Genomic DNA, 11,651 nt, shown 5'->3' with positions numbered 1-11,651 from the left:
GGGCCCCCTTTGGGTCTTTTTCGAGAAATATTCTAGATCTCCCCAACATTATACTTGTCTGTCCTTTAGGAGGAAATCAAGCTTGTCAGTAGTTAATATTTTATTCCTTGCAAAATAAAGCCATTTCTTGATCAATTACGTTCTCTCATCATTGGATGATTTTTTATTGGCTCTCTATATCAGTTTGTTGACTACCGACTGTTTAAAATTTAAGGTAAAATCATACTGTACTGGCGACCTTGAGTCATTTATCAGTTAATCAAAAACGTAGTGTTTACTCAAAAATTGCAATAAAATTAGTTGTTATTTTCCTATTTTTTGGTATAATGTGGTCTGTTTGGTTTGTATATAAACCCAGTATGCTTGTGAATAATGATTCATATTGCCGAGGCTGTTATTTGTGTTCTGGACTTAACTGGGTGGGCTAGGCAGAAAGCAGGACCGAATAGTACTCAAGACTGCTCGTACGATTTCAAGTATCATTTGCGTCCGATCAATAAATTCACTCCTCTCTAAACTGGCGTTCATATATTAAATTGGGCACTCATACGTTATAACAAAGTCAAATTCACATGATGGAATACCTCAAATTATATATCAATGTGTATCCCTAAATACTCACATACAGTAATCGAAGCGTGAGATTCGAGAATTTAATGCAAATTGGAAACGTCATATTGGTTATGACATTGAGACGTAAGGAACCAACATTTTCTCGTGGGAAATGATAGTGTTGGAAAGTCTATTAGGAGAATTGTAGATATCAGTGGTTTCACTAAACAACCGACATGGCGATTGTATACAATTCCTGGAATCAGGTGAGTCTGTTCCAATTTCGGTTGTCATTTCTAATACTAACGGGTGCATTCTAGATAATACAGAGTCTACATACAATACACGGTGGAACACACACAGGATGAACTTAAGAAGAAGACGTACAACCGATTACAGACACTTAGACTCCAGTTTGAGCTGTGATGGATGTGGTATTTGCATGAAACAATGATTCTTTTGTATGGATGACTGCTTGATTTTGAATTCCTAATACGGCACAATCGTTCTGGCTCATCTAGTACTTCTTGACCGAATTGTTATTTTGGATTACTAGTTTATATCATAATTCAGATACTATTGAATATCACAAGGGGATAACATATTTGACATGAAAAAGAAGTCTTTACATAGTGGTACCTACATGGCCCAACCATGCCATACCGATTAAATCCCACGTGTTCAATATTTCTAACCTTATCTAAGTGTTAAATGTTGAGTGTAAATATTCAAAGTTAACTTGCGGTCGGCTTCAAGTGTCGTGTGGTTGAGAGCACATACCATTTTACAATCACCAACTTCTCTCCGACTTGAATACACGTTCATTCGTGACCAGTATGGTACACATTGGACAGTCCATGGAAATGCTGTGGTGGATAATGTTTCCTTTGTCGCTTCTACCTCACCGCTCTTGTAAACTTTTCGCCTCTGAACGTATCTGGCTTACTTCACCATCTGCCTGCTGGGACTACTAGGGTAGTCAAAGAGCGTGTTTGTGTTTGCTCGGTACTTCTTATTGCCTAATTAGGACTTATATGTGTGCTCAAGTTCGCTGCCCGTCAGCCCTTTTTTCTCTTTTTGAAAGACATTTTCTTTGCCTTAAGAATTTCCGTATTGTGAGCTCTCCGGTTAAAGTCTCACAATTTATCATTTGAGCCATAATCGTACTAAGGCATCGTAATTCCGCAATTTCTGAGATGTCGTTAAAGCTTAAATTAAATAAACCTGCATTCTCAGTTTTCACTTCCTAGGTTTTCATGTATCAGTACAATGGTTATTGATATAAACGATGAAGTTCAACAGGTAAACAAGAGTTCCACATGTGTCAACAGTTTAGAATTCTATGAAAACATGGTATTTTTGTGATGATCCGGAAGTCTGTGTCCGCTTACCTGACTTTTTAAGGATTATTATTGACGTTCATCACGATTTCATTCTAGACTTGTAATAAACAACTGACAGCCGCCATCAAGCAAATATTATAACGAACTCGCCAACCTGATTTTAATGAAATCAACCACTAAAAATCAAAGTATGCACGATTTATCAACTACTCTAGAAATTTTGGGTGATTCAAGCTAAGGAATACACTGAAAATAAACTTCCTGTTGTTTGCAACAGTGTAGATCATGGTAACCGAAGTCTGATATATTGTTTCAAGGAATCTCGTGGATTAACATGAATTGTTAGATATCGTAAATCATGATTAAAATCAGCACCCCTTGTCAGCAGCGCTGATAAAAATGTCGTTTATCACTCCTTTCAAAGATGATTTACTAACTCTTTTCGTGTGTAAGTAATTAGAATTGAAAGTCGATGACAGCCTAATCTTGAAAAACTACTTGCAAGATTCTGAGCTGATAGTACCATTAATTTCTTCAGACGCTTGGTAATCATTGTAAATACCTCAACAAAAGTTATTCAGAGTACCAAACTAAGAATTTTAACAAAAATTCCTCATCATCAAATGCAGCTCAAATCAAGCCTTATACATTAAATGACTTCAGAAGGTGGTGATCTCATGGAAAACAGGTTCGAACTATTCTCTTTTTTCTGAAACGCAGTTAAACTCAACCACAATCTAATAATAATAATAATTTATTCTCAAATAACAGTTTGTTACGTGGGGCATGCCGGTTTACAGGCAAAATCAAATTGTTACCTATGTTTGAGGTATCTTATGAAGCAGTTTCTCGAAGGCCCCACACTTCGTTCATGCAGAAACCTGAATAATGAATCAAAAACAGATATAGTAATATAAATGCTGAGAAAATAGTTAGACCTATAAGAAGGTGATGGAAAAATCACCCATTTCCAGTCCATTTAACTTTAGTTCCAACTAACACCATTGTTGTTCCCCTTACCAAATACCACTCACAGATATTCAATAGAGGACAAAGCCCATCAACCAACAAGTATGAATGATACATCTTAGTTCAATATGCACCATGATTCTAGAATGAGCATGGTCAGCTAGTATAGTCGATGAAATAGTGCACTTTTGTCATCTTGTCAGTGATTTATAGCAGACGGCCAAGTCAGCCGGCTACAAGTGGCGCTAACGCGTGCTGAGAATTTCCTGAAAGGTTTTTCGTGTCGGACATTGTGGAAATTGAGAACGTTCAGAGTGTTTTGGAGTATCTAGAGGACGTACCATGCTTATTGGGGTACCAACACCGATCAGGATCATCTGCTGTTCGTGGACACATGTTTTTCGTGACGAACTCTTTCGATGAATTTGAGAGCGTCAGTGATTATGATGAACAAGTGGGAGTATGACACAAATCTATGAATTCATTTCGTGTCGTTTGAGGCTTTTCTTTGGCAGGATAGGCCTCGATGCTAAGAGCTTCGGCGATATTTAGTCCCCGATTAGCAGATTCAGCCAGTTTGTCCAAGACGTTATTTGGGAATGAAACAAGAACCACGTGCACCTGCTGAGAGGTCCTGGACAAGAAGAGCTGTTTAGACATGGCGTCGTCGTAGACCAATGGATCCTTGTATTCTTAGAGACATTTCTGTTGTTGAACCGTGTCACGACTCGGTGCTGTGAAGAGCTGACCTAACCTGTGCCAGCCGGTCAGGTTTTCGCGGTCAGGGATCGCCGTTTTTAAAGTGTCGTAAGTTTCAGCATCACCAGTCAAAATGATAGGGGTGACGTACCTGTTGAAATCCCCTAGCAGTGCATTCACCACTGCGAGGATTTGTGCACATGGTTCCATCACTCTGTGCTCGTGAAGGTCAGCTTCTGTTTAACAGAACCAGGCTCCGATATTATCAGATCAAAGTGATATGAGATGAAAGATTAGATGCGTAAGAGTCCTAATCGTAGACAGTTTGGGTGTGTGTTCCTGAATGATGAAGATAAAATATTCCAGTGGGTGGAGAAAAAAATCCGACAACACGAAGATAATATGATTATATGTGAAATTGAAAATAAGAAATGATATGCAGTGTTGAAACAAGGAACAGGCTCACAGTTTATCGTTTGACGTACCGCATCACTTCGGACTTACTGCTAAAGACGCTGCAGATAATCGCAGTTTGACGTTTTTATAATTAACATTTTTATAATCAAAGTATGTTAACTCAATCAAATCAAAAGTCAGAAATAGAGGGGTTCGAAGATAAATTTGGAAATTTGTCAGTGATTCGAGAAGCTTTTGGCCTCAGCTTTCAATTACTTCCAAGGGATGAGCACGATGGCATACCCATTCGTGATCTAGTGCGGATGCATGATCGAGAACCTTCGGCCGACATGCATCCAGTAAAACTAATGGGGTAAGCATCAACGTCGAAGACTTACAGGAGTATTTATTTTGGGGTTTTATGTATGTCTACAAGATAAATCTTCAGTAATATAGTTAATCCTGCATGTTTTCTTTGTACCTTTGTAAAGAAATAGCAATCAATGTTCGAAGCATACACTAACCACATGATTCCCATTGTTACCTAAACTTAACGTTGCCCAGCATCCCATCCAACATCACACACCAAGTTTTAAGGCTCTGCAATGTTTGAATTTAGCATTTTTCTTCATAGTCCCCATCTCTTCTTTTATTTATTATCCCAAACCTTACTAAGCCTGTATGTGTTTATCGTAATGCATTGCTTAACCGTACGTGTTCTTGCCGTAAATAGGCCTGAAAATAACGTTGCGCACTGATACAATGCTATACAATCTGGTTCAGTCTCTGCCAAGTAGGAAACATGGATCACACAGTAGCAAATTTTAAGAAATATCTACAACCTTAAATTACCGTTAGTTGATCGTCATTTTTCTGATTGCTGACTGTTACTGATGTGTTTCAGATTGCAGAGTAAAACATCGATAAATGAAATATATTTGCATTGTCAAATTAACTTTGCAGGCTTGAACTACCCGATGACCGTACATACATATTGATATTATGTTCCGTAACGTTAAAGTTTCATTTAGATAAGGATTTATTGGGTGTTACAATTATCTTCACTCATATTCAGTATTTTAGTTGCTGGCCAGTTACAGTTTTCTCCCAAAACCACAGTTTAACTACATCAACCGTCTAGGGGTCTAACTACTTACTTGTTAACGCTCCATCTTTCAGCAAATCGGAGTAGGTGTTCTTAGTTGGATCCTGTATATAGCTTCTTATATTTCGGCAAAAATGTCTATCATACGACCGTTGGATATTGTCAAAAGGTTACTTAACAGGTTTCTGCTTGCTCTTATTTCTACTTGCTTCCATTTTTGGTTGCAAAAGTGGTTGGATTTTCTCTCTAACATAGGTACATGTAGTTATTTGTTCATTTGAACCTTGACTTGTATGTCTGACTTTTTGCTTAATTACAGAATGACGTGGCTACTGGTTTGTTGAGTTTTATTGGTGCTAATAATGCCAATATGTCTGATATTTCTGCGCCAGATTGATTCAAGCTTGAGATTTACTGCAGTCGTTGCTCTGGGTAGCTAACCAGTTAAACTTACAGAATATATTCTGAGGGTAAATTGTGGTCATTCAAATGGTCATTCCAATGTACTGAGAGTTGAAATTTTTTTATGTCAGTTCATCTTTAGAAACAGTGTTTTTGTGTTGGATCAGGCAGTAAGCTCATGTGGCTCTAAACGCCACCAAGAGCAATAGGTTTTTACCCTTATCTGAAAATCACACAAAATCGAGAAAAAGTATGAAACAGAGATTTAGAAAATTTTGCATAGTGACTTAAGAAGTAATTTTTGCGGAATATCAATAATTCATTTATATAAGAAACATGCTTAAGCTAGGTATTGCATTTTAACACATAATCTTTATCGCAGGTACACAGTACTTGTGATATTGTCTGGAGGTACATCAAGTGTACAACCAAGAGTTCATCAGTCTTGATGAATCCGTATGGTGTTCTGTAAGATTGTCTACCATTTCAAGGTGTCTATTTGAGGTCGTCTACAGGAAGCCCACTGCTGACATCGAGTATGACATTCATATGCTGGAAGGATTATAACGCTTTACACGTTTCGGATTCACTCATATTCTTATGCTAAAGGGCTCCTCATTGCCGGAAACTTGGAAGCTGCCTCACATCCTACTAATTTTTAAAGGAGGTGGATGCAGAGAACTTTCGAGCTATCGATCGGTTACACTTCTCTCTATACCCTCAAAAATTAAGGGGTTCCTGAAATGTGACGGTATACACGAATGCCTATTATTCACAAACTTCTTTACACTCAAACATCACGGTTTCAGAAAGAGTAACTCTTGTATAACTAACCTTCAGACTGCGCTGAACAGATGGACAACCATCATTGTTCGGATTCACCTTGACTTCTCAAAAGCTTTTGATAGGGTCAACCATATATGTCTTATCAATAAGCTCATGGTGTAAAATCACCTTTGATTGGTCGATTCAATTCATATCAGAAAGTGAATATTTCAAAGTCAAGGTTAACTTCAATTTCTCTCAGGCCATGGAATTTCGTAGTGGGTTCCCACAGTGTTCAATATTAGAACATGTTGTTTTTCTGATTTATATGAACGATCTTCCAAAATAGGCATCGTCGAACGTATTACTTTTCGCTGGTGATGTGAAACTTTGTAGAGATATACTAAACCAAGAGGATAAACTGGCACCCAAGGAGGATCTGACTGGACTTCAAAATTGAACAGATGACAACGGGTTTACTCTTAACACACCAAAGTGTAAAGTAGTCCATCTGAGACATGTTGAAGGCTACAGTTGTATCCCAAGCTGACAAAGATTTAGGAGTGCTGGTACCCTATGATTTGAAGTCTTACACTAACTGAGACAAAAATAAGTTTCAAGCAAACCTTGCACTGTTAACATTGTTTCATATTTTTTGCCAGTTTGACAGAAGAACCTTCCGCATAATCAACAGTTTTATTCGTCCCCATTTAGAGTACGGAAACATAGTACTTCTTCCCTCGCTCCAAAAGGATAAGGATACTCTTGAACGTATACAACGGCGAGCTACGAAATCAGTTCGGTGACTCAGATTCAAACCTTATGAAGAGCGCCTCTAATCACTAGATATTTTCTATCACTAGATACTTCTAAGGAAAACTTGACGTAATCTTAATGACTAAGGATAGTATCTTACTATGATTTACCAATTTCTTTTTTCTCTTTTATCGACAACATATCTAGGTTCCTGCCTGGAAGTATTGGTAATCCACTGCTACTAGATACTGAAGCCAGTTAAGCGAAAGCTTCTTATATACCGTTCAAAACCAAGTGAATCATTTAGACTTTAGTTAATTATTGCTAAAAGTGTATCTATTTAGGATAAGAGATGAGTGAGTCTGGACAGAACACCCTCAACTTCGTCATGTTAACAAGGACCAAACTTCGTGGCTCCTTTTCATAGAAAAATTTCGGAGTATTCTAAGAGGTCGCACACTTGCTTTAGTTTCACAACTTCTGAGAGTGAAGTCTTAAGCAGTTACTCCACGATCACACCGTTATTAAACAACCAGTTAAGTCTATCAGCGTTAGAAGGTAATATAGCATGAGCCATATTCTTTCATTAGTAAGAATCCTATCGTAAAACCTAGACAGTGATTTCGAGGAACGGAAATTTTTTCTGACCATATGTTGTTTCCTGACTTTACTATCATGCTTTTGATGAGCAGATGACCCGCTTGAAGAGGAACTGTATGTGATAGAATTCAACATCCGGAATTTTTATTCAGATTTTGTTTTTCTACACTACCTAGCAATAATTAAGTAAGTCGTAAAGTTAACACAAGGAAATGTCGTTTAAGATTCCGCGAGTCTGTATCCAACGCAAGTTGTTTGAGTAACTTTACGTTTAACACTAGCTACTTTTGTATCAGTGCTAATTTAGATGGTTTTCAAAACAACCAATATTCACAGGACATAAGTTCAAGTATTCAACCTAATAGCAACATTCATCAGTCTAAAGATGAATTCGAAGACCAGTCGAGTCAGAGTCATTCAGAATATGTAAGCTTTATAACATAAAACAAACAAAAAGATTTCTCAAGAACTCATCGTTCTGGACTTCACTTCGTAATATTTGGAAACACTCTGATCGTGAAGACACAAGCTCGATTACAGAAAAAGACGATGAACATAATGATGAGTTAAAACTAAGGTAAAATCTTCTTGTCATTTGCAGACGTGATCATCAGCAATTTGCTAAGCGACATAAATGAAACCACAGAGTACTTAATGAATAAGGTAGGCTGATGTGATAACAAAGCTCGTTATGCCGTTTTCAGATAAGTATATCAGAAAAAATATTTGAAAATGGGAACCTAAACGGCAATTCACTCAAAACTATTTCAGAGTCAATGAAACAACTATCTTATGGAAAGAATGTTATTATTGATAAACAAAATGTATGTGCACTGACTCTTGTGACAAAACGTTTAGTATTTAAATGCGTTTTCAGAAAAAGTGAAAGAATTCCCTCTTACTATGGCTGAACGTTTAGACAGGTATAAGCCTTCCAAGATATACACCTTTAGAATCTTTTCGAAAGTCGACAGTTCTATGGCTGATGAGTCAAGGAACTTTGATCGTTTACCTACGTCATCTCGCGACGATTTAGAACACGCTGTTGTGATTCTGCGGAACAAATTTAGGTCTTTACAAGAAAGCAGTTAGTGTTTCTGTAGCAACTAAATGGAACTTTTAGGCAATCGAGATGAACTCAGGTTGTGTAGAAATATACTACACAGTAATGAAGTCTCAACTCAAAATAAGAAACAGCCAACACAAGGACTCAATAAGTACATGGTACTAACGACAATTCGTTGTCTTGAACTTTTTTTAGTTATCTAGTACAGGATCGGGACTTTCTATTCATATGAAATTCCGAACGCCTCTTTCGATTGCTGCGAGAAAACCTAATATCCGGTCTGTACCAAGGTTGACAAATCATTCACGGTATGTTTACAACATTGTTAGGTGTTTCCGAACCATCCAGTCTCAAATTTGATTTTTAAGTTATTCTTCATATACACCAGTACAGTGAGTTATTTCAACTTGTGTTGAAAACGACGCTGGGTCAACTATGAATCTCACAACCACCGAAAATTTTATTTTCTGAACTCTATAAGGTAGATTTATAACGGGTAATTCACGAAGAATGTCCATGTGGTGCTTTGAACAGCATACGAAGTTCCTTACAGCTTATAATTGCCCCAATAAACATGAAGCATTTAAAATAGGGTACGGAGTGGGTTAGTCCGATTGAGTTCAGAACAATCTCAAGATCATTGTCCAACTCTTCTGAATAAAAATTTAATAGAAAACCTGAAGATTGAGATCTAGAAAAATAAAGAACCATGTAGCTTTCAGTTGAGTTTCTGAGAATATTTCGAACTAGAAACTGCTGATACATTGGTATAGTTAGTGGAGTTGTAAACACATCATCACATGGTACCGGAGATATTAGTTTCCACGAGAATATTCAATAAGAATCAAAGAATTTCCGTATACGACATGGTAGTTCAATTCTCAAACATTATACTTACAAAAACCAACTGTTTGTTTAACACAAATGTTGAGGGTTACTTTGTGAAAGCAGAATTGTGTCTATAAATACTGTCCATTGAAGTCATACAACTTTAAGAAAGTAAGTGACAGGTTTCTTAAGTCAAACAAATTTTCGAATCAAAAACAGAAATATCTCGTAGGGTTGTTACGCAATCAACAGAAATTAGATAAAAGTTCATAATCTGTTATCGATTTGGACGATGTATGGAGAATTCGATCACTTCGTCAGCTAACACCTGTGATTTCCATTACAATGATTTAGACAACAAGCAATATGTAATGAAGATTACGCAAACAGCAGAACAAGGAAGACAAGCAAGTCTCAATTAAAAGATGAACACAATTACTACCGAAACGCGGATTATTATATACATTCACCTGAAACGACATCTGATAGCAGTGACTGTATATCTCTCTCTAGTATATCTGATATATAAATTCTTCAACCCAGTAGTTTCAATTGTTTGACGTATAATAAATAAAAATTACGCAACATGACAATAGTATGTGTAGATTGAGTTCTTACAGTAACCAATACAATATTGCAAAGCATTATGAAAAATCAATACATAGCAAAAATGTTATGAGAGTTTTCAATCACAGGAACAACCATTTGGTAATGATTTAGCTGCATGAAAAAACAAGGCGTAGAGTGATTTTAACTCATATATAATGGTTGTTTGGATCTTACCAATGATGTCCAGGACTAGGGTTGATTAGTTACATTCCTAAACATCAGTGAGAATATCCAAACAACCAATTCATATGAATTAAAACATATTTCGTCGCACAAGCCAGTAGCTAAGTGGATAACGCGATGGAGTTTGAAGCGAACGTCTTGAGTTTGAGTTCCGGGGGGGACATCAACACTGGGATGCAGGTATACTCAGCTGACAAGACTCAAATCAGGCGAAACGCCTCTCCTAGGTTCCACTGCTAGCCGCCATCCATTTCTGCTTAAAAGGCGTAGAGTTGTGGAAAACGATATCCTTTGCAGCAACAACAATCTGGTGTCCATTCTGAGATGATGAGATACATTTATTGCCATCAAATATAAACTGTTGCATTGATGACCAGTATGACAGTTAGAAGTAAGGTAGTTGAGTACGCTGACTGTGTCCCTGACTTTCGAAAGTCTTAAATTAGTGACTTACAATAACTCAGCAAAAATATGGAAAGTTTGTCTAGGTTTATTCAACTTGTGTCATCAGTGATACTGGCTGAATGCTTATTTGTCTACTGAAAAGAAATCCAGTAAGCATAACTCTCACGAGTAAAAAACATATTCTGAAAGCAGAGTACATGTGAGTCACAAGTATTTATGCAATGTCTTCAAAGTATTGCTAATGTGTGTTGGAACAATTGATTGAGTAGTGATGGTTTCGTTTAAAATTAGGGAACAGATTAGCACGGTAGTTAACTTTGATAAACTGAAGTGGTTAGCAGATGTGTCACTTACTCATGACCGTCAGTGAGCTACAATGACCAGCATTTAGAATGTCGGAAAAAGTCAAAATGATGTTGAGATATAATATTGCTACATAAAGCCGATCTTCACAAGTCTGTGTTACGTTGACAAAACAGAAACAACTTGTTTATAGTCTTCAAAAAGTTAGTTGTTTTGACTTGACCTCTTTTTCTGTCATCTTTATAACCCATACTTTCAGCATCATTCAGGTATTATTTTTAACTACTTAATCTCCCTTTGCTGCACGCGTATGAAGGGTGATGATTCGAATAAGTAAATACTTATGCTGGGTCCAACATTGTTTCGCTCTTTTTTCTGATCCTACTTTGATAGATTAAGACAAAGAAAACACATTGTAGACTAGATATTTGTTTAAATTTTGTTAACTTTACTAGTATTCTCCAAGAAAAACGTACTTATTTTTTTGAATCTCAAAAAGTACTGAGTATCATTGTAATTATTCACTAAATATTTTATATTTTAAGTACGATTCATATTACACAATGTCCCAAGATAATTTTTGAGGGAAACTTGTTTCCTAAAAATTATATAGAACTAGAAAATTTATATAAACCCTATCACTAAACGTTTTTGAAATGGTCTATTTATC

Source organism: Schistosoma mansoni, chromosome 1 (genome assembly GCF_000237925.1).
Source record: "Schistosoma mansoni strain Puerto Rico chromosome 1, complete genome".
NCBI lineage: Eukaryota > Metazoa > Platyhelminthes > Trematoda > Strigeidida > Schistosomatidae > Schistosoma > Schistosoma mansoni.
The sequence above is the reverse complement of the archived record's forward strand: the minus strand, read 5'-3'. Positions refer to the sequence as shown.